The following is a 23,540-nucleotide window of genomic DNA, read 5'->3' as shown; positions in this document are numbered from 1 at the left end:
ATTAACAGTAAGAAATGTCAAGTTGTCAAAAAATGAAATGTCTAGTTGGTCAAAATTATTGAGATAAAACAACTTAAGCTAGTTAAAGCTAGACTTTAATCCCTTTTTTGCGCCAAACATCCGGCGCTTTTTGCTACTAGTGGGCTATAACATATATTATTAGCCTAGTAGTAGCTCAACCAATCAGAATGCAGAATTGATATATAGTAGACCACTAGCTGGATTTTACTAAAATGAGATACATTTGTACTAAATGTATTGATGAAATTTACTTGCTTTTGATTGGACAAAGTTGAGTACACTAAATCCCAAATTTACGCTCTTAAAGCAGCAAAAACCATGTTATATAATGTTTCAAGACCTGAAGAGCAAATTTGCAACAAAATGCTGAATTTGCCCTAAACAACTTAAAGAAATTTTAAGGTAACAAAAAACTCAACAGGCTTTCGAAAAATTTAACCCTTAAGGATTTAGGAAAGCTCGTATGGTATAGCCTGCTTCTCAGAAGTAATTTAACTTCGGCTAGTAACATCTGCAAAGCAGCGCCGATAACCCTGTTGTGGGCCATCAACGGACTCAACGAATTACCAGAATTACTTTTCGAATTTCCTTTCATCCTGATTGGCAAATTGACAACACTGTTGAAAATTTAATTCAGTATCTGCCATTTGGTCATATTGAACTCGTGTTTTTTCTCAGACTTATTAGGCACCAAAAAGCCTGGATTTCATTTATTTAACAATTACAACAACTGTGATAAAATAATGCTAAACTAAGTGTAATATATTAATTCAATCACTAAAAATAGATAGACTACCTGTTTTTCTAGAAAAAAATTGCAAATTTTGAAAAAAAAATGGCGGTCAAAATTCTATTGCCATGGTAACATAAATATTGACGTACACGTCACGACGATTTTAAAATGTTCCCAGATAAATTTTACGAAAAGTTGCTTTGTTTGGTGTTCCTAGCTTAAGGCCTTCCACAAATTACTCGAGATTTCCCAATAAGTTTCCTGCAGGAGCTCCTGGTTTCCTGTAATTTCTGAAAAAGTTGCTAACTGAGTTGTTCAAAGAGCAATCAAAAGTTGATTTTGGTAGCAAAAGTTGCTCAAAAGCTGCTCGAAAAAACAATTTGTTTTTGGTCTGATGCTAAAATATGCAAATTGTCAGTAACCGATCGATGTTACTTATAACTTTGTCCTCAATTAGAACCAAAAAAATGTAATGAGCCAATAAAATTGCTGAACGATCTTCTTTACCCGAGACACTGAAGTCAGTCGCGCGTGAAGCTATGTCCACAATTTTGGCTTTTCTCTAAAAACCGATTGCCTAGCAGCCCGGCTACTTTTATCTTGCGCCTATGATCTGCCCCAGGGGGGAGGATTTGGCTCCTAGGATATTTTACAGGAAATTCATAAATTGTCTACTAAAACATTGTGAAATATGCCGCTCCGATATCTCAAAACAAAAAAACAAATACCAAAAAAAAAAATGCTGGAAACGAAAAAAAGTTGCTCGAAATACGAGAAGCCGGCAAAAAAACTTGTGGAAAGCCCTATCCACCTAGCTTGAACAGTTCTTGAGTTATTCAACTTTTCAGCGGGAGGGGGGGGGGGGGCTGGAGGGATAGGCGGGGGCTCAAAAGCCTCCCTGGGTTTGAAGAGGGATAAACGATTAACAATCTAGTGTATAAACTGACTAAATTTCACAAAGCAACTTAAACTGTCAACAGTTTCAGAATACCCACCAACAGTTTCATCAGCATCAAAGGCTCTAGATACATCAACAGCATCTTCATCAGCTACTCAACCGGCGGGTAGGTATTTTCCTCAGGTCAGGATTAGCTCATCAGTAGAGAAAATTGAATACACTGATGCCGGCTCAGAGCGGTAATGTTTTGCTTATTAGTGAGCTTAAGATCCGACGACGCCGAGATTCTACGACGGCAGACGTGGTCGAGGAGGCTTGGGGTGAGGTCGCAACCTCGTCCCCAGGGCTTTTCCCTCAAAAAATGGGTGGGGCCGGGAAAATGCCGAAACAAGTCTACGATATCATAATTGTTAATAAACACATCAATAAACACAAGAAAAGACTTGTAAAACTTACTGGGTTGCTTTCTTTGTCGAGTTGACCGAGTCCATGGCGATTAACGAGTCAAACTGTTTAGAGAAGGTAAACAGATTTAATTTAAATACCGTGTTCAAATCGTTTAAGTCGCTTAGAAATTCGACAAAAATGGTCTACTGAGAATAAACTGTTAACAGTGCTAAAGAATTTCGCTCAAAATGTGTTTAAATGGCATTATTTTGATCAAGTTTACTCACGTTTTACACGCGACGGCAAAATGGCCTTCTTCACGTCACAGACAAGGCCGCTACGGTGGGAAACTTCGCAACGACGGCAGCCGGAAGTCTTTCTAGCAGTAATTTCACTTCCGCTCGCCGTCACAGACGTCTGCCGTCGTCGGATCTTAAGCAGGCTATTATACCTTATTATACGGCTAAATTGGCGAGCGGACAAGATGTGTTCTGATGGACCACCCGAGCGAGAAAGAAACTGCCCCTTGGGATTTCACGCGTCGGTCCCGCAAACACAGGTTCTTATCATTTGGGCCATATATAGTAATGAGGTCAAGATGGCGGCTGGAGATAGTTGGCCTTGTTTTATTTTTCTTCTCTTACTTTTTCTTCTCACCTTGACTTCGTCTTGGTCTATAAATGAAAGTCGCAAAGAAACAGAAAATCTTTTATCGACATTCAGCCAACAGGACACCTCATACTTGACCGACTTGACCGTTAACGCATAATCGCCTCCTACCATCTGATTCTTTTTTATTTATTTATTTATTTTTTTTAACCATCGACCTGTTTACCGATAGCAATTCTGGCTAGGTCACTTACAAACTAGCAAGGAAAAAACAATGAGGAAATAAGAAATATAATTATTCTTATCGTGCTCCTTAACAGATGTATCGTCATCAGAAGCCACACTGATACCAACAGCAGTTTCCACAGCTTATCCAGCGTCAACAACCAAACCACCTCAACAGGGTAGGTAATTTTCTGTGCCTTTTCTTCGACTTGTTTCCTACTATCTCAATCTGCTTTTGTGTCTAGTGCGAAGCACGTAGACACTTTGTGAGAGCATTGAAAATTCGTCCAAGTATTTCATATAATCCCAACTTGTGACGTAATAGCCATAATAATTCTATAAGCTATAAACTAGTTTACTACTTTCGTGAAAGGGGAACCAAAGAATTAGCACAAATTTGTTAACTTTGGAATATGTAACCATTTGGCATGCTTGGAATGTGCAACTATGTGCACTATACATGTGCATCTAATCTTGAGGGAGTTTTAGGATATTCGATTGATTAAAATTGGATTCTGTAAAACGAGCTAAGAACTAATCGGAACCAATTTAAATAAGAAGATGAAAGATAACGACGAAGGGAGAGCAACCTTCAAAATTTCCGTGAGTTGTAATTTAACCTTTTAAGACAATTATCAAGAGCCACAGAGGTTTGTATTTGGGGAATACATTTTGACTTAATGGATATCTCATTTCATCTTTTTCTTTGATTCTTCTTATTGTTGTTATTCTATACTATATAGTTTCTAAACATACGAATTCCTTCTGCAAACAGTCACTTGAAAGGGCTCACAGAGATAACTGTCTTTAGCTATAAAGCCAGTCTGTTGAAAAAGGTATACAAACAGGCGTCCTGATACGAACGACTTTCTCTTTCAGAAGAGAACATATATCGCAGTTCATTGAACAAGCAAATAATCATCACGCTAGTAATGTTAAATTTACAAAGGGAATCTTTCGGAGGAGAACAAATATTACAGTTCATTGAACAAGCAAATAATCATCACGCTAGTAATGTTAAATTTAGAGAGGAAATCTCTGAGAACAAAATTTTTATTTCAAGATATAATTGTGTTCAAAGGAATAAAGTATTAAAACATGTAAGTTCTTGGATCTAGGAACACATTTCAAGCCAGCTGGATTATTTCAGAATGCCCTCTTCTCGTATTGCCACCCAAGAGTTAGGGGTAAAGAATGGCATCATGAAAAGCAAAGGCAAAACTCCGGCTACTCAGAGCCAATTTCTCTAAAGAAATTTTAACCACGCGAGGAATAAGCGCTTTCAACTTCCGGCGTTTCCGACAGCCAACAGATCTTGTGGCATTGTTCTAACAGCCAACCAGCGTTACGGCCAAAATTTGGCCGTAACGAGCACAAATGTGAGAGAGTTTGTATCAGGCCCAATGTTAGCGGTAGCCGTTAGAGAGAATGTATGAGAACCGCTAAAATTAGGCCTGATCTCATTTTACTGTAGATGGAGAGGCTATTCACAAAAACAGATAGGTTCAAACAAACTCTGTTTGTCATACACCTTTGAAACAGAAAAAAAAAGGCATTCCAAAAAGCAAAAAAAGAGTACCAACCAAACCAACTCTTTCCATTATGACCACATATTCGCACTTGCAACATGTACGCCAAGCGGACCTATTTTTAAAATAACCAACAACTTTTCTGGCACGAGCAAGTATAAACTGGGCGGGGGAAAATCAATGAAGGAATAAGAAAAATATAAATACTCAAACAACTGGGAAAAATTTAGTGTAAGTATTTCCACTGTGCTCCCTTAACAGATGTATCGTTATCAGAAGCCACAATGATACCAACGACAGTTTCCTCAGGTTTACCAACTTCAACAAGCCAACCTCCTCCACTCGGTGGGTAATTTTCTGTGTCTTTTCATCAACTTGTATTGACATAGTATAGTTGATTAGCTTGATCAATCTGAATCCATTGATACCGGGCAGGTGTAACTACCTACAGTTGAACCCCTTTACTACCGATTCGTAGTATCGCGCTGCGCGTTTTGCAAACTTCGAAAGGATTTTGGGTTTTTCTGTTGCGTAAATCATTTGAGTGGGGGCGGTGTTAATGCAACTCACAATGTTTGAACGCTCGCGCTCGCCCAGCCTGGCCCACAAAAACAAAACCGGCTGAGAATGGCGAAGGAAATTTGCAGTAATACAGACACTGATCTGAGGGGGGCACAGATTTAGCAATCATTAAATGAGGCTGAGTAGGTTATGAAGAATTCTGCAGTTCGGGGAGGGTGTTATCCACCGAAGCCCAAGGCCGAGGTGGATAACTCCCTCCGAGATCTGTAAAATTCTTCATATCCTACGAAAGTCGAATTCAATAATTGTTTAATTATTCCTTCAAAATAATTCCATGTTTAAAAACAAGCTAAAACACGCTAACCTTGGTCGATGTAAGTTCATATCGATAATGCATCTTTGTCGGAAAGTTTAGGAGATAAAGGTCTGTTTAAGTCTGCAACTATACTTTAAATAGCAGATGACGTCCGTCTTCATGCTGTTCTTGCCATGTTTATACACACTTTTTCGCCGTGAAACGAGTAAAATGTTCCGCCGACTGTATAGCCATTTTGTTCTCACTACCAAAACAACGAAACTTGCAACAAGGCTGCACTTTTGACGTCATTTTGACGTCATCAGTTCAATATGACAAAATTCTTGCCAACTTTGGTCAACAGTAGTTGTTTATGGTGAATTATGCGTGTGGTTTTAACCAATCAGAAACATCAGCCAAGCCGAAGGCCGAGGCTGATAACACTTACCGAGACCTTGATTATTTAGGATATCACAAAAATCGAATCTATTATAATTGTTTTGTTACACATTGTTTTGAAGAAAATAACGACAAACAGACCGTCGCAAGGAAACTGAATTAATATTGTTATTCAAAATCATGCATTGCGCGCCCAACCTACAGATTAGTCGGTTATCTGCTAGCAGATAGTTGACCAATCTGTAGGTTTCGTTGATTTCCAAAACTAGCTGAAGGCTCTAAGCCAATGAGAAGACAGATAGTGGTACAATGTATAATAACCCAGTGTAGGTTATTGGCGTCTGGCTCATATTAATGCCAATATCTCGTTTAACTTACGCTGTGAACATCATAAGGCTGTTCGCTCGGCTAAAACAAGATCAGTAAAAATCTTCGAAATAAAGTAGTAGATTACATAGCCCAAAACAGGACGGACACAAGCAATGGACCTTAAAACACAGAAACAAACCAAACGGATCGAAATCCACCAATCACAAATCGCAAACGGCCAAGGTCAGATCTTTTTAAGAAAAGTAAAGCTTTGGAAATGGGAAGGAAGAGAAGCATGAAAACGTTCTCCGAGGCTGCGTATTTTTAGGAGAATCCAAAAACGGATTAATGATCTCGGATCATATGGTTTCTTCGATTACTACAAATTGCAAAAAAAGAGAAGATCCGAAAAATGATCATTTACCATGACATTAACGGCATGCCTTCGTGCTCTTCTATGAGAAAAATAGAGGGAAAAAACAACAAACTGATCATCGCGGCGAAGACAAGTAGGAAATGCAACATAACTACGTATGCATGGCGAGCCGCAAGCCTTAGCGACCGAAATATTTGGGAAAATTTGTCCCCCATCTGACCAGAAGGCCATTGTTTAAATTCAGCCAAGCATAGACCGTTGACAGCTTTAAACCATACTTGAGCAGAAATGCGAATCTCCTTTACTGGCCTCCTGTGAAGCTTTATCCGACATATCTTTCAACCGCTCACTTTAGCAGACATTACTAACAAGCTGATGAGACGAACACAACTAACAAATTGAACCTGATAGAATGAAAATCGCTCCAAAACAGTGCATCAGTTGGAAAACCTGTGGCGGTGTAGAGGAGTTTTGCACAAATTGTCAAACGGGGGATACCTTAGAATTAATCAATATGCATTTATTTACCGAAGATGAACGAAGTGCAGCGATTTAAATTTAATAGAATTTACATTGACTATAAATTCAAATAGTTTTTACAGTAGCTTTCTCTGGGGAGCAGAATTTAAATAGGAGACTTCACCGGCCTTTTCTCAAAAAAGGCAATAGTCCCGCTTTGAATTCTGCTTCACCGAAATTTTATTTCTAAATCTAAGTAGCTTTCTTTTTCTTTTAAAAAATTTTACGTGGGAATCAAGATGAATCTTGGTTGATTGGTTGCGTCCATCGCGGTTCCCCCAGCCTATTTGTTTCTTTAATAAAATACCATTGCACGAACGGTCTCTATTATTTTTCACGAGCCGTAACCAACCATGTTCCCTTGCACTAAGCGAAGGCGACACACCCGATCGCTTGCTTTTTCAGGCGACTCACCCAGAAGAGCACGTGCAGACGGAACTTTAGTCGTTGTTTAGCTTTGTTTAGAATCACCCAAAGAATAAGTTCAATTACGAATTCTAAGCGTCTAGTTGAAATACAATCTTAGCAGGTCCCAAACAAAAGAAAAATATATTTTGCAAACCGTTTTCCAAGACTATTTTACCTTATAAACTTTCCTAAGGCCTCGTTTTTTTACAGAAAGATTCATTTAATATACACGTTTTACAAAGTCTTCTTGCACTAAGCGAAGGCGACTCACCCGATCGCTCGCTTTTAATCAGGCGACACACCCAACATAAAAGCACGTACAGAATACCCTGAACCATGTTCATGAATTTGTTTTCGCATATCAAAGCCTTCTGCTCGTGAAAAATAATGGAGACCGTTCGCGCAGTCGTATTTTATTAAAAAAAACAAATAGGGGTGAACCGCGATGGACAAAACCAATCAACCAAAACTCATTTCGATTCCTCCGTAAAAATTTTTAAAAGAAAAAGAAAGCTACTTAGATTTAGGGACTTACAAATAACGAGCAAACTTAACACTCAACCCCCTCTCTGGGAAGTACATTAGGTAGGTCGGTAGGGGTATGGGTAACACGAGCGTCTGATATTTTTAACGCGTTTTATTTCATTTTTGATCAAAGTAAAAAGGTTTTATGAGGTTTATACATGGAATAGCCCTTATTTATGGCTTTGTAGCACAATTTGCTACCAGTGGGAGTCATTTTCGCCTACTCGATACTAGGAAAACGATTATTTTCATAGGCAGAGCTCCGTCCGGCTGTGTTGAGAACGCATGCAACAACGCAATAATTACTGGCTTTATTGTTGTGCAAAGAGTGTTTTAACTATAAGATAATTTTCTCATTAATTGAAACAAAGATCTGAGCATGAAGTGACAACTATAAATCGCACTGGATCATGATGAAGCATTTAAACATCGGCAACAAGCAAAACAGTTGAAAAAAGATCAGAGATATAGCAATTTGGCCGCCACGTGTGTATGTGTATTATAAAACACAGACGTCTATAAAATCAACACATTCCTATGTTTATCAAGAAAATGTCGCACGAAATTAATAGAGCTTTTCGACTTCTTTATTAGGGTACTTTTTGTAACACAAAATTGCCTCCAGTGGAAGTTGTGCTGGGCCTGTTTCTTCCTAAACACGAGCTGTACGATCGGGAGCGCCACATTAAATTTGGCGGGCATTTAGGAGGTTCTGGCGCGGATATGCTCGAAGCAGAAATAAATAAATTAAAGGAAAAAAATCGAACACTGTGCTTACCTTCAAGGAGTCTTACCATTAATCAAGTCATTATACAAACCAGAATTAAGGTGTCGCAAGGTAAACCTACTGATCTAAGGCTGAATTGCCCTTTCATTTGAACCAATGTAAAGAAGGAAGGCTGGCCATGTCCGGTTTTCAGAAGAGAAGCTTGAATTCTCCTAACCTGTCCGATCTGTTTAAATGTTTTTCCAAATACCAATCGCTTGTAAGGGAAACGATTTTTATCGGGAATCAACACAGAAATTCTCGACCAGGAAACGGCAAATAGTAACTCACATATACTCCATACAATGATGGCTTGATCGGGCTGATCCGATCCCGAAGAATAGTTGAAAAGACCGCGCTCGACTTTATTTACATGTTTTTACCCCGCCTAGTATTGTTTTAACCATATTAACAGACAGTTGCGAAATTTAGAATTCTTTCATCGCCTCTGTGAAGATCACTACCGATGACAGCTAATCTGACCCCTGCTAACATGCACGAGATCGGAGGTAAAATTATAACAGGAAATTGAGCATGGCAACCGTCACTCAAGATAATTAGTAAAGGAACTTTATGCGGCTCCTCATGATATACGAGATGTATACACCTTATATACACCTTAGGATAGTAAAATTATAAATCGAGAATTTAAAACTGAAGACGATGAATTGTTTTCTTTTGTTTGTTTGTTTGTTTGTTTTGTTTTGTTTTGTTTTTATTGTTATTATTATTATTATTATTGTTGTTATTATTATTATTATTATTATTGTTATTATTATTAGTAGTAGTAGTAGTAGTAGTAGTAGTAGTAGTAGTAGTAGTAGTACTTTGAAAATAAACCGGCGTAAGCAGACGCAGACACTACATACGAACAAAAAACATGACAGGTGAAGGGTTTGGAAGCAGTATACGAATGTAAATAGATGACAAACATGAAATGGAATGTAACTAGTGGCTCAAAGTGAGAGTGTCATACTACTGTGTTGGGAAAACCGGGTGTCAAAAATACCTTTTTCAAATCCTTTTCCCAAAAAAAAATGCTCGGATTGACCGGATTGTGAATCTCAAAAATTCGAATTTGGATTTGATCCAAAGCATTCAGGTGTGGACTTTATGGATTCATGATCCGTATTTGGATTTGCCTAACAAATACACCCTCAGTTAAACTGCTTGCAAAACACGTTATTGAGGACGTATACAAAACATGGACTCCCGGCAGCCCTCTGGACCTAAACCATGGACCTCTTAGTGAACCTGGTCCATCGACCACCCACGTGGCAGCCCTAATTTTTGAAGATAAATTTTTACCATTTTTTTTTTCTCAATGCCATTAATGGGTTTGGTTTAGTCTGGACATACTTTTAATATACTGGCCTTGAAGATTTTTATTTTTTTTTACCTTGACCTCGCCTTGTTCCTTAAGCTCGCCAAAACAATCCATTATCAAGCTATCATGACCTCATACTAAGCCATCAACGCAAAAAAAAAATATATATATATTTAGTATATACTAAAACAGTGGATAGTGTTTTTCGAGCGCTCTGATTGGCTACCCAATCAGTGAATATCCTGCACTATTCACTGATTCACCTCCAGTTCCTCCGAGCGAGCAACGCCAAACTCGCGTAAGTTGCGAGCAAAATGCCTTCCCGGTTTTCTGCCGTAAACAAACAAACAAATTTCACAACTAATCAAGCAAGCTGTTCCTGAAATACACGAAGAAGGTGACGAAGTTCGGATTGGAAGTTTTAACAGGTAAAGCTTTGTCTTTTTGACACTAATTTATCGATAAAACTGGTGAAAAAGTTTTTGTTTACAAATGCAAATTAAGTTTAAGTCTTGCTTACTTTATTTAGTTGAGTTGTTCATAAATAAGCTTCAAACTAAATTTAATAATCTTTTTTTATAGAATGATTTTAAATACAGAAAGAATTCACAACTCCTTTTGAAGAAATTTCCCCGCAAGAGCTAAACAAATGCCTTGAAAAGTTTTAATTGTCGGCAAGAATAAAGCGACGGCCGCAGCCGCCCGGTCATTAGGCGCCAAAATTGTAATCGTTGGCAACAGTATTTGAGTTAAAAATCATCATTTTTGTGCTCAATGATCTCACTGTTTTAGTATATACTAAAACAATTATTCACCTCAGTGTCGGTGGCTAGTCGTGGATATTTACCTCACTGCTTCGCAGTTCGGTAAATATCCAGGACTAGCCACCTCCACTTCGGTGAATAATTGTTATATATATATCGTCTCCTGTCATCTGATTCTCTTTTTTCAAAACCAGAAACTTGATTATTTACTGATATCAATCGTGACAAGCACACATAAACTGGGCGAGGGAAGAACAATGAGGCAATAAGAAATATAATACTCAAACAACTGGAAACAATTTCTTGTGTCAGTAATCTTATCGTGTACTCCATAACAGATGCATCGTCATCAGAACCCGCAGTGATATCAACAGCAGTTTCCACAACTTCACGAACTTCAACAAACCAGCCTTCTCAACAAGGTGCGTAATTGTCTGCGTCGTTTCTTCAACTTGTATTAGACTTGTTCTTTTGTTTTGCTTTGTTTTTGTTGTTGTTGTTGTTAATTTTTTCAGCTTTAATCTTCGTCTTGGTCTATAAACTAGCCAAACTAAAAACAAACGAACAAATTTCCAATATTCAGCCATTCATGATCTCACATTAAGCCATTAACACATAAATATCGTCTCCTACCATCTGATCGATGGTTCTCTTTTTACAAAACCGACGACTTATTTACTGATAGCAATTCTGGCAAAAGCACGTAAACTGGACAAGGGAAACACAGTAATGAGGCAATTGAAAATACATAAATACTCAAACAACTGGAAAAATACCTAGTGTGAGTAGTTATTATTGTGTTCCCCAACAGATGTATCGTCATCAGAAGCCACACTGATACCAACAGCAGTTTCCACAGCTTATCCAGCGTCAACAACTCAACCACCTCAACAGCGTACGTAATTTTCTGTGCCTTTTCGTGAAGGGGGACCAAAGCGTTAGCACAAATTTGTTAACTTTGGAATGTGTAACCATTTGGCATGCTTGGAATGTGCAACTATGTGCACTATGCATGTGCATATAATCGTGAAGGCTTTTTGGCTAATCTTGAGGAGTTTTAGGATATTCGATTGATTAAAATTGGATTCCATAAAAGGATCTAAGAAATAATCGGAACCAATTTAAATTAGAAGATGAAAGATAACGACGAAGGGAGAGCAACCTTCAAAATTTCCGTGAGTTGTAATTTAACCTTTTAAGATAGTTATCAAGAGCAACAGACGTTTGAATTTGGGGAATATATTTTGATTTAATGGCTATCTTATTTCATCTTTACTATATAGTTTCTAAACGTATCTGAATTCTTACTGCAAAGAGGCACTTGGAATGGCACTCAGACTTAAGCGTTTTTAGCTATAAAGCCAGTCTTTTGAAAAAGGTATACAAACAGGCTCTTGATACAAAGGACTTTCTAAAATACCAGAAGAGAACAAATATCGCAGTTCATTGAACAAGCAAATAATCAACACGCTATAGTAATGTTAAATTTAGAGAGGAAATCTCTGAGAACAAAATTTTTATTTCAAGATATAATTGTCTTTAAAGGAATAAAGTGTTAAAACATGTTAATTCTCGGATCTACAGGCACTGATTTCAAACCGGCTGCATTATTTCAGAATACACACACTGACACTTCTCGTCTTGTCACCCAAGATTCAGGGGCAAAGAATGGCATTATCAAAGTCAAAGGCAAAATTCCGGCTACTCGGAGTCAATTCCTCTAAAAAAATTCCAAAAAGACACTGTAGATGGAGAAGCTATTCATAAAAACTGAGAGGCCCAAACAAACTCTCTTAGTAATACACTTTTAAAACAGAAAAAAAGGCATTCTAACAAGCAAAAATAGGGCCCCAACCAAACTAACTCTTTCCATTATGACCACATTTTTTTATGATATATGTTCGCACTAGACACCTAATTATGTACGCAATACGGACCTATTTTTAAAACATCCAACACTTTATTTTACCGATCGCAATTCTGGCGCACAAGCACGTATAAACTGGGCTGGGGAAAATCGAGGAATAAGAAAAATTTAAATAATAATTAAAACAACTGGGAAAAGTTTTCCATTGTGCCTCTTTAACAGATGTATCGTCATCAGAAGCCACAGTGATACCAACAGCAGTTTCCACATCTTTACCAGCTTCAACAAGCCAACCTCCTCCTCTCGGTGGGTAATTTTCAGTATCTTTTCAACGACTAATCATGTCTGATTAGCTTGATCAATCTGAATCCATTGATAACGGGCAGGTGTAACTATCTGCAGTTGAACCCCTTTACTGTCAAATTTGTAGTATCTTGCTGCGCGTTTTGCAAACTTCGAAAGAATTTTGGGTTTTTTCTATTACTTAAAACATTTGAGTGGGGGCGGGGTTAATGCAAATCACAATGTTTGAACGCCCTCGCCGCCCAGCTGGCCCGCAAAAACAAAACCGGCTGAGAATGACGAAAGAAATTGATATAGTAATACAGACACTGGTCTGAGGGGGCCATAGATTCTAGGTTATTGGCGTCTGGCTTACATCAATGCTAATATCTCGTCTAACTTATAATTGCGCTGTGAACATCATAAGGCTGTTCAGCTAAAACAAGATCAGTAAAAAATTCGAAGTAAACTAGTAGATAATATAGCCCGAAACAGGAAAGACACAAACAACGGACCTTAAAACATAGAAACAAACCAAACGGATTGAAATCCAGCAATCACAAATCGCAAACGGCCAAGATCAGATCTGTTCACGATAAGTAAAGCTTTGGAAATGGGAAGGAAGAAACGCTCTACGGGACTGCGTGTTTTTGGGAGAATCCAACACCGGATTTGTGATCTTGGATCGTTAGGTTTCTTCACTACCAAAAAAAGGTAAGATCTGAGAAAGTATCATTTACCAGGACATTAACGGCATGTCCTCGTGCTCTTCGTAATGAGAAAAAGAAAGAGGGAAAAAAACAACAAACTATTCATCGCGTTGAAGACAAGTAGGAAAAGGAACATAACTGTGTGTGAATATACGACATTTCTCGAAGGGAATAAACCTTAGGATATTAAACTTATAAGAATTTAAAACTAAAGCCGATGAATTCAATTACTTTGAAAATAAACCGGCGTAAGCAGACCCAGACACTACACACGTACAAAACACATGACAGGTGAGGGTTTGGAAACAGTCTACGAATGTAAATAGATGCCAAACATGAAATGAAATGTAACTTGTTTCTCAAAGTTAAGGTATCACTGTGTACCATTTTTTGCTGGGAAAACCGGGTGTCAAAAAAACCTTTTTCAAATCCTTTACCCAAAAAATGCTCAGATTGACCGGATTGTGAATCTAAAAAATTCGAATTTGGATTTGATCCAAAGAATTCACTCAAGGTGTGGATTTCATGGATTCATGACCCGTTTTTGGATTTGCTTAAGAAACGCACCCTCAGTTAAAGTGCTTGCAAAATACGTTATTGAGGACGTATAAAAATATAGACTCCTGGCACCCCTCTGGCCCTAAACCATGGACCTTTTGGTGAACCTGGTCAATCAACTACCCACGTGGACGACTCCTAATTTTTGAAGATTTTTTTTTAGCATTTTTTTTTCTGAATGCCATTGATGGGTTTGGTTTAGTCTGGACGTACTTTTAATATACTAGCCTCGAAGATTTTTTGTTTCACCTTGACTTGGCCTTGTTCCATAAACTCGCCAAAAAAATCCATTATCAAACCATCATGACCTCATACTAAGCCATTAACGCAAAAAAATATCGTCTCCTGTCATCTGATTCTCTTTTTACAAAACCAGCAACTTAATTATTTACTGATATCAATTTTGACAAGCACACATAAACTGGGCGAGGGAAGAACAATGAGGCAATAAGAAATATAATACTCAAACAACTGGAAACAATTTCTTGTGTCAGTATTCTTATCGTGTTCCTAAACAGATGTATCGTCATCAGAACCCGCAGTGATACCAACAGCAGTTTCAACAACTTCACGAATTTCAACAAACCAGCCTTCTCATCAAGGTGCGTAATTGTCTGCGTTGTTCCTTCAACTTGTATGAAACTCGTTCTTCTGTTTTGTTATTACTTTTGTTGTTGTTGCTTTTTTTTTACCTTTATACTTCGTCTTAGTCTATAAACTCGCTAAAACAAAAAACAAACAAAGAAATTTCCAGTATCTAGCGATTCATGATCTCACACTAACGCGTAACTATCGTCTCTACCATCTGATTCTCTTTTACAAAACCAATAACTTATTTACTGATAGCAATTTTGGCAAAAGCACGTAAACTGGACGAGGGAAACACAGTAATGAAGACATTAAGAATATATAAATACTCAAACAACTGGAAAACAATCTAGTGTGAGTAGTTATTATCGTGCTCCCCAACAGATGTATCGTCATCAGAAGCCACAGTGATACCAACAGACGTTTCCACAGCTTTACTAGATTCAACAATCAAACCTACTCCACTCGGTGGGTAATTTTCTGTGTCTTTGCTTCAACTTGTATTGACCGCCATAGTCTAGCTGATATAGCTAAATCATTCTAAATCCATTGGTACCGGACAAATACACGTGTAACAATCTACAGATAGTCTTAAATTTGAACCCTTTTAATACAGACACTGATCTGAGGGCGCCAATATAGATAGTACCGGTGACACTGGCCGTTTTTACCCTACAGTCGCATTATCCGTCTGGACGAACTTGAGCAAACATTTGTATTTGTTGTCGTCCAAAGATTTTGCTACCATGGCAACGTGAGTAGCGACTTCTTATCTCTATTTGGTCCTACTTTGGAGCGACGTTGGCGCTGCAACTGATTCAGACGGCGTACCGCGTGTCGATCCTAACCTTGAATTAATGTACAGAGAAAAAAGAAAGCATGGGTCCAATGCCATATTTTGTCGCCATAAATTTTTAGCCAGATATAGTGATTCATTTGAATCATCACATTCGACATTTTCGTGCTCCTTCAATGTCTGGACGAACTTGTGCAAGCATTTGTAGTTCGTCTGGTTATGCGTCTTAAGTATAAAGACGAGTGCAGGACGCATTATGTGTCTGGACGAAGTATCCTTCGTAATACGTCTTGAACGAGGCACGACGACAGGCATACAAATGTTTGCAAAAGTTCGTCCAGATGGATAATGCCTCCTCAATAGAAAAACGGCCAATGACACTTGATTTCCCTTCTATTTGCGCTATCAACTTCATAAGTCTGTTAACAAAAGCAGGAGCCTATGGCTCCTTTCTGGAAAGTCACTTCTTGTTTATTCGAAACGTAAAGCTTTGAAAATGAAAGGAAGAGAAGTATGAAAATGCTTTCTGAGTTAAACTTGTTGCAAAATACGTTGTTGATGATAATTTAATAAATGCATTAGGTTCGGCACATGAAGATGTTGACGTCTGAATCAAAGCCGTTCCAAGTCTCAATACTAAGCCGGGTTAGGCTGAAACAACGGCCGAGCCGCTCCAAATTGAAATAGAATTTATTCAGACGCCGGTTTCGTGTACTTAATTCCATGTAATTAGGTTCGGCACATGTGAAGTTCTGTATCATAACTAGGTTAAGACTAGGTTAAGGTCTCGGTAAGGAAAACGAGGTGGGTCCGTGCACACTTCGGCCAATCTAATTTTTCATTTTTCCAACAAAAAGGAAACAGGAAATATTACTTATCCTTGTCATATTTACATATTTTAAAGTACAGACAAAAAAAGAAAAAAAGAAAATGGTCAGGAAAATTGATCATTTTTTCATTTTCCTAATTTTGAAGTCCGCTTCAAAAATACAAAAAATACTATAAGCGGCTAAAAGCGATATTTTGCTATTTTTATTTTCTTGATATTGTTAGAAAAGTGAGAAAAATAAAATAATCTCCGAGTCCTAGATCATTTTTCGATTTTTCCGTTTTTCCCAAAAAATAGAGAAACAGAAAAATGAAAAAATGATATTTATTCGAACCATTTTTTCATTTTTTCCATTTTGTTCAAAAAATGAAAAAATAGAAAAATGGCATACCTATCGCCTAATTTTCCATAATTCCATTTTAACAAGAAAAATGAAAAAAATGACAAGTGTTGCGAATAATTTTTCCATTTTTTCAATAAATAGAAAACAAACAAACAAACAAAAACGGACAATTTTTCATATTTTGTTTTAATGAAAAATAGCAAAGAAAAATGACAAATCATGAACGGTCCGTGCACACTTCGGCCAATCTAATTTTCCATTTTCCTAACAAAAACGGAAAAAGGAAATATGACTTATTCTTATTATATTTACATATTTTAAAGTACAGAAAAAAATAGAAAAAAATAAAATGGGCAGGAAAATTGATCATTTTTTCATTTTTCTGATTTTGAAGTCCGCTTCAAAAATACAAAAAATACTGTAAACGGCTAAAAGCGATATTTGCTATTTTTTATTTTCTTGCTATTGTTAGAAAATGAGAAAAATGAAATAATCTCCGATTCCTAACTCATTTTTCTATTTTTCCGTTTTTCGCAAAAAATAGAAAAACGGAAAAATGAAAAAATCATATTTATTCCCACCATTTTTTCATTTTTTTCCATTTTGTTCAAAAAATGAAAAAATAGAAAAATAGCATACCTATCGCCTAATTTTCCATAGTTCCATTTTAACAAGAAAAATGAAAATATGACAAGTGTTGCGAGCAATTTTCTATTTTTCCGGTTTTTTTTGGATAAATAGAAAAACTTTAACGATACACCCTTTCAGACAGTTTTTCATTTTTTATTTTATTGAAAAAATGGCGCAGAAAAGTGAGAAGTTATGAATATTTTAACGGTGAAGAAAAGAAAAACCTAATTCGTATCCACTATCGACTGACTAATTTGGTTAGAAGATTTACACAGAGTCGGCGGACATGTGGGGGAATTTGGGGGGGGGGGGGGGGGGGCGGCTTAGTTTTCGAGATGCGGACGTAGTTCCATTCACTTTTGATCTCGATTTCCCTGAAGGTTTGAGTTGTTGGGAGTCGACTGTGGATGAAAGCGGCGGGAAAACCGTACCGTACCGGTCGTGGAAATGAAGAATATGAGAAAGGGTACGAGGAAGGAGGAGAAGGCGTGAAAATTGGTACGGGAAAACGGGGGCGGTAACTCAACGGTTTTCATGCCGGCAACACTATGGTCCCATCACAAAAAAAGCGGTTCGTGAGAGACTGTAAGGGGAAAACAAGAAGGTTGTTGAACAGTCACGTGCACAAAATAAATAAAGGGCACGCCAGTGAAGAGGTCAGACATTTTTAAATGAAATAGATGCTCAAAAGTATACTGCTTAGCCTGCCGAAATAACGGATCTTGCCGCAGAACGAGTGGTTTAGGATTGCAAGAGTAAAGTATATCGAATTACTATTATGGAGGGGAAACATCACGAGGCGCCAAGAATACACTCGCTGGAAAGAACATCTTAATGCTCTGGCCCCATACATTTGCTCATACATTTGTTTAAACGTTGGATAGCGACAATCCACCGGTAAATCACTATCCAGCGGCCTGATAATTTTTCATGTATTTTAGGGAAACCAATTGCGTCATCCACTGGATAGTTATTTATCCAGCGGATAGCGTTATCCACCTTTTAAGCAACTCAGCCCTGGAAAGACGAGAGCAAAGAGCAAGTATGGGGAAACGTACCTCAGTTTAAATGCAACAGGAACACTTTATGGTGACGCAGTGTTAGAACAGGTCACAGAGTGAGTCCTAAGTAATGAGGTAAAGGAATCATCTAATCAAATACAAAAGTGAATGAAACTACGTTCGCATTCCGAGAACTAAAGGGCCCCCACCCGCCCTCCCCATCCCACGTCTCCGCCGACCCTGTGTAAATCGTCTAACAAAACTAGTGAGTCTAAAGTGGATTAGGTTTTTCCTTTCTTTATTGGTAAATGTTCATGATTTGTCATTTTTCTTTGCTATTTTTCATTAAAACAAAAGATGAAAAATTGTCCGTTTTTGTTTATTTGTTTGTTTTCTATTTATTGAAAAAATGGAAAAATTGTTCGCAACACTTGTCATTTTTTTCATTTTTCTTGTTAAAATGGAATTATGGAAAATTAGGCGATAGGTATGCCATTTTTCTATTTTTTCATTTTTTGAACAAAATGGAAAAAATGAAAAAATGGTGCGAATAAATATGATTTTTTCATTTTTCTGTTTTTCTATTTTTTGGGAAAAACGGAAAAATAGAAAAATGATATAGGACTCGGAGATTATTTTATTTTTCTCACTTTTCTAACAATATCAAGAAAAATAAAAATAGCAAAATATCGCTTTTAGCCGTTAACAGTATTTTTTGTATTTTTGAATTTAACTTCAAAATTAGAAAAACGAAAAAATGATCGATTTTCCTGACCATTTTCTTTTTTCTGTTTTTTTTTTCTGTACTTTGAAATATGAAAACATGGTAAGGATAAGTAATATATCCTTTTTCCGTTTTTGTTGGAAAAATGAAAAAATAGATTGGCCGAAGTGTGCACGGACCAGAAAGGCTGAAAGGAGACAAAGAGCAGTTCGCCGCTTCACTCGATTTGTTGATTACGAATTAATGTTTGATTCGGGAGGCGTTCATTTAGTCTCGAAAATGATCTGTTTTGTTCACCGTATTAATAATCTCTAGAATTATAGCGTTCAGCAAGCATTTTTTTTAACCCTCTAGCGTTACGATAACGAGGACGCTTGATTTGAGTTCAGCCAAGTAGCACTGACAGGTTATATACCCCTAAAACCCTGACAGATTTGCAACACAGTATGTCTGCACGAATTTACGAGGCTTATTTCTTTATTTCATTTGGGACTACCAAGGCTGCCATTTCCTAACACCCTCGTTTCCGGGGTCCTCTCTCTTCCTCCTCTCTATTTTACATCGTCCGCCGTTACGATGTTTTTCTATGTAACGAGGAGAGTAAAAACTCAATAGAAGGCTATTTAAACTTGACATGTTTTCGTAATTTCAATGCGCTTCACTGAAAAAGAGATGTGAGTAAAGAACCGTTTCAGTTTATTTTGGAAACTAGTTATCGATGACTTGTCATATCAGCTAGGTTTTAATTTTAGCCTTGCTTTAATAACAGTAATAAGTGGACCGGCAAAGCCAATGCTCCTTCAAATTTGCGCCAACAAAGGCGCGGCAGAGACGCGCGTATGCTTTCCTGTTTAATTTATTTCTTTGCGTCATTTTCCATAAATTATATCCCGCATAATTATGTCATTCCGCAAGCCATGCCACATGCCATTCCTCAAACTCATTCCTCCTTTTACCTTCACCGGCGCAGCTTGGACCTTCTGTCATTTGTAATTGGATCACACGTCTTTTGAGCATCTATCACGTGACTCCTATGCGCAATGCACAGCGTTGGAGCAAAGCGTTTTGACCTTCGATCGTTGTCGCCCGCACTCCTTAACCTTCGGTTATTACTAGTTTCAACTAATTTTATGTCTTTGGTTTTCCTTTTTCTGTTGTTTCTTAACTCAGCTTGTCAACAAGAGTGGACTTGCAACGGGACGTCATGTTATAAATTGGTTACGTCACCAAAATTGAGTTGGGAAAAGGCAAAGGAGGAATGTGAAAAATTCCAGGCCAGATTGGTAAAGGTTGAATCTCATGAAGAAAATGATTTCATAAAAACGGAACTTTTGCCGACCCACAAAACCGGTAGTTACTGGATTGGACTTTCTGACTCTGCGAATGAAACTGACTGGATGTGGACGGACGGAACTCAGTTGGATTCGGATGGGTACAAAAACTGGGGAGATGACCAGCCGGACAATAACAAAAATAAGCAGAATTGTGTAATAATACAAATAAGAAAATCCGATCCAGACCATTGTGGGAAGTGGCGCGATCAACGATGCTCTCATGAAAGGAACTACATTTGTGAAAAATCTATAGCATGTTGATAGTTTTTTAAGGCCTGAATCTTAAGTCAAGCTCTATAATTGCTACCATAATATTGAGAGCTAGCCAGCGCCACAGACGAACTCGGCTATAACAGTGCCGAAATAAATCCGTGTTCTGGGCCCCCACCTGTGTACCAGGATTTCACTACGCAACTAGGTTTTGATAGATTGTGCTAGCATAATATTTGGTATAATTCGTCATCACGAACATAATTTTCACCCATATTCCGAAGGAAAGGCACTGCTAACATTATTCACACTTTCCGCTAGTTTTGCAGCACAAAAATTGTCATTTATTGATCATCCAACCATTTTTTTTTCGCGCGAAATCAGTGTTACTGACAGTCAAACTTACGCAACAAAATCATTTTTTTTGTCTCTTTATTGCGACATTCATGAGAACTTAGTCCCCACAGGAAGTAATCCAGGATTCTTTACACAGAACTCAACGCACGCACATAATTAGCTCAGTTACCCAAGATGGTGTCCCCATGCTGGTTGTTAATTGTTTGAGTTTTCGTAATGTATGCACTCTTATGTTTCTACATACCACTAGGTTAAATGTATTTGCCACTCATTTTTTTTGTTGTTGTTGAAGCGCTTTTACGAAATTTGAAACCAAAATAAAATAGACGCCATAATTTAACGGGAGCAGACTTATACATAAACTAGCTTAATATATAATTGGCATAACTTTAGGAATATATACAAGTACTGCGAGTAACATAGTATGCTACTTTTGCGAACCCAATCGATCTATAAAAGCTTATACGAGCCATGACTGGCATGTTATATAAAAAAGCCATTGTTTTTGCCAATGGAGTTGAAAGGGAATTCAAGAAGCACAAGCGTTGATGCATTGAGTTCGTTTTTTGCCCAGAACAAGGACATCAGCACTGTTTTGCAGACATTTATATTACTAACCGGGGATAAATTAAGTCTGCTACGCAGCCTAAATGATAGCCCGCAGACAAATACATCTTCTTTGGAAAAGCATGAGGTTTATTAAGCGTCAGCATGTTTCTTCTGTGTTTAATTTGCTTGTTTGTTTTGATTTTTTTCATTTGTTTGCTGCTTGTTTTTCCTGAATTTGACTTTTTGCATTTACATTTCACTTTGGGCTGTTTTATTCCTTTCCGTAGCGTTTGCATGCCATAATGTAGGCTGTCATTCCATGAACCAAAGGAATCGGAATTTCTTTTGGCTTACAGAGGGCTAACTGTTACTCCCTTTACTTACTCCCTCCCTCCGTCCGACATCGAAAGAAGGTTCAAAATGCCGAGCCGCCGTGTGGCATAATTGAGGCCGCTGTAGGTTATAAGCCTTGAAAATGAATTCCAAAAAAAGCGATAACATTACGCTCGGCACCATCTTGAATATTCACTGTAAATTTTCCGGATTTAGCGTCCACACAATTCCGGATTCGTAGCGTATTTAAAAATTTCCACTCTGGAGAGCGGATTCAAAAAGTTGGGGATTCGTATGCCGGATACACCGGATACCTGTGGACGGAAGCCGAATCCGGAAAGAAGCAGTTGCGGATTCAAGAATATCCGGATACGTGTGAACGGGCCGAAATGAACGTGTTTCTTTCGCACCTAAGAACAGAAGAAATATGAAAACTGTTGTAGATGATGTCTGATGGAAATTAAACTTCGTTCAACATTGTCATGCAGCATAGTGGCCAACCCAGTACAACGGGTTGGATTCAACAATGTTGTGTGATGAACAGAACATGTTGCAAAGGTTTAAACGCAGATGCTTAAAAGCAGGAACTGAATAATTAAATCAACGGGAATTGCGAGACATTGGAGAGGTTTGCAATTTTGCCCCAAAAGCCTCGGAGTCATGTTTGAATTTTGATATATCGAACAGGAGCTATTGACGTTGTAAAAATTATGATACCCACTTATCTCTTTATGAGACTGGAATAAAAACTACTTTGACCTTTATAAGGCCATGCCAATAAAATGTTTCTTCTCCCATCGCCCCGTCTCTTGTGACGGTGGGTCGGTTGGTCGGGCAAAAAAATAATAATAATAAAAGAATGAACACTTGAAGGGGCCTGGGTTCTAGAGAAGGCCGGGTTGCTAAGTAAGAAACCCTGGTTACAAAGTCAACTCGAAAACGTGGTCTTTTTGACTATCAACTGTCTAAGCAGCCTTTAAAAACGTGGTATGGATGTAAATTAAAAACAGGGACATCACATCATACCAAGAATTGTTGTTAATAAAACAAGATCGTGTGCTTGTAAATTAAAGTACTTACTTCTTTGGCTAGCGAATCTGGAATTTTTTTTTTTTTTTTACTTTTGAAAAAGTATTTTATTGGGATGGCCTAGTAAGGAAACTAAAGATTTTTTTTAACCATAGAATGTTCACCCTTTCCTCGGAGGTTGTTATAAGTAATTAACTATCCTTTTATCTATGATATCTAAATAGCCTTTTAGAAATGTTAATGTATTGTATCTTTTCAATTTCGGAGCTTTGTACAGGACCTTACTTAATGTAACAACTGACCCTAAATATGGTGAAGTACTAAATGTAATAACATTTCAACGTAACTGTAATCATAGTCCTAAATGTAATAATATTTGGCCTTAAATGTAATACAACCTTAAATGTAATATAAACTCTTAAACTTGGTAGTAAACTGGATCTTTAAAGTTATATATATGGCGTCATGCTAACGTCACCAATGACGTAACACGTTACGAAGATAGCCACATGATCTGTCGCGAAGTCAGTCACGTCAATTTCAATAACATGACCAACTGATTCCAACACCCAAGTGAATAATGGAAACACCAATCACGTGTCTTCTTATCTTGGGTAAAGTCGGTCGCATTCACCAACCTTGCCTGCGTGCAGACGTCTCCTATTTCCTTTGTTGCACGCGGAAAAGGGACGTCTGCGTAACGCCGTCGCTAATCGTGTTCCAGCGTCCTGCTGGGTTCCCAAGATCTTGGGAACACGCTGTGATAGGCTGACACACAGTGCGCATTG

The 23,540-nt window shown here is 37.8% G+C and overlaps 2 long non-coding RNA genes across 2 annotated transcripts in view; both read left to right on the top strand.

Annotated features, from left to right (window-relative positions):
- Positions 1–20,142, top strand: part of LOC140935143 (uncharacterized) — a 104,332-nt gene extending 84,190 nt beyond the window's left edge. Inside the window, exon 6 of the long non-coding RNA XR_012165170.1 lies at positions 20,111–20,142. This is a non-coding gene — a long non-coding RNA (uncharacterized lncRNA). The remainder of the gene's footprint in view (positions 1–20,110) is intronic.
- Positions 10,828–12,785, top strand: LOC140940885 (uncharacterized). Its single transcript, XR_012166380.1, has 3 exons — positions 10,828–11,034; positions 11,424–11,507; positions 12,702–12,785. It is a non-coding gene; the product is annotated as an uncharacterized lncRNA (long non-coding RNA).
- Positions 20,143–23,540: the final 3,398 nt, after the last annotated feature.

Source organism: Porites lutea, chromosome 1 (assembly GCF_958299795.1).
Source record: "Porites lutea chromosome 1, jaPorLute2.1, whole genome shotgun sequence".
NCBI lineage: Eukaryota > Metazoa > Cnidaria > Anthozoa > Scleractinia > Poritidae > Porites > Porites lutea.
This window is presented reverse-complemented; position numbering and strand designations above follow the sequence as displayed.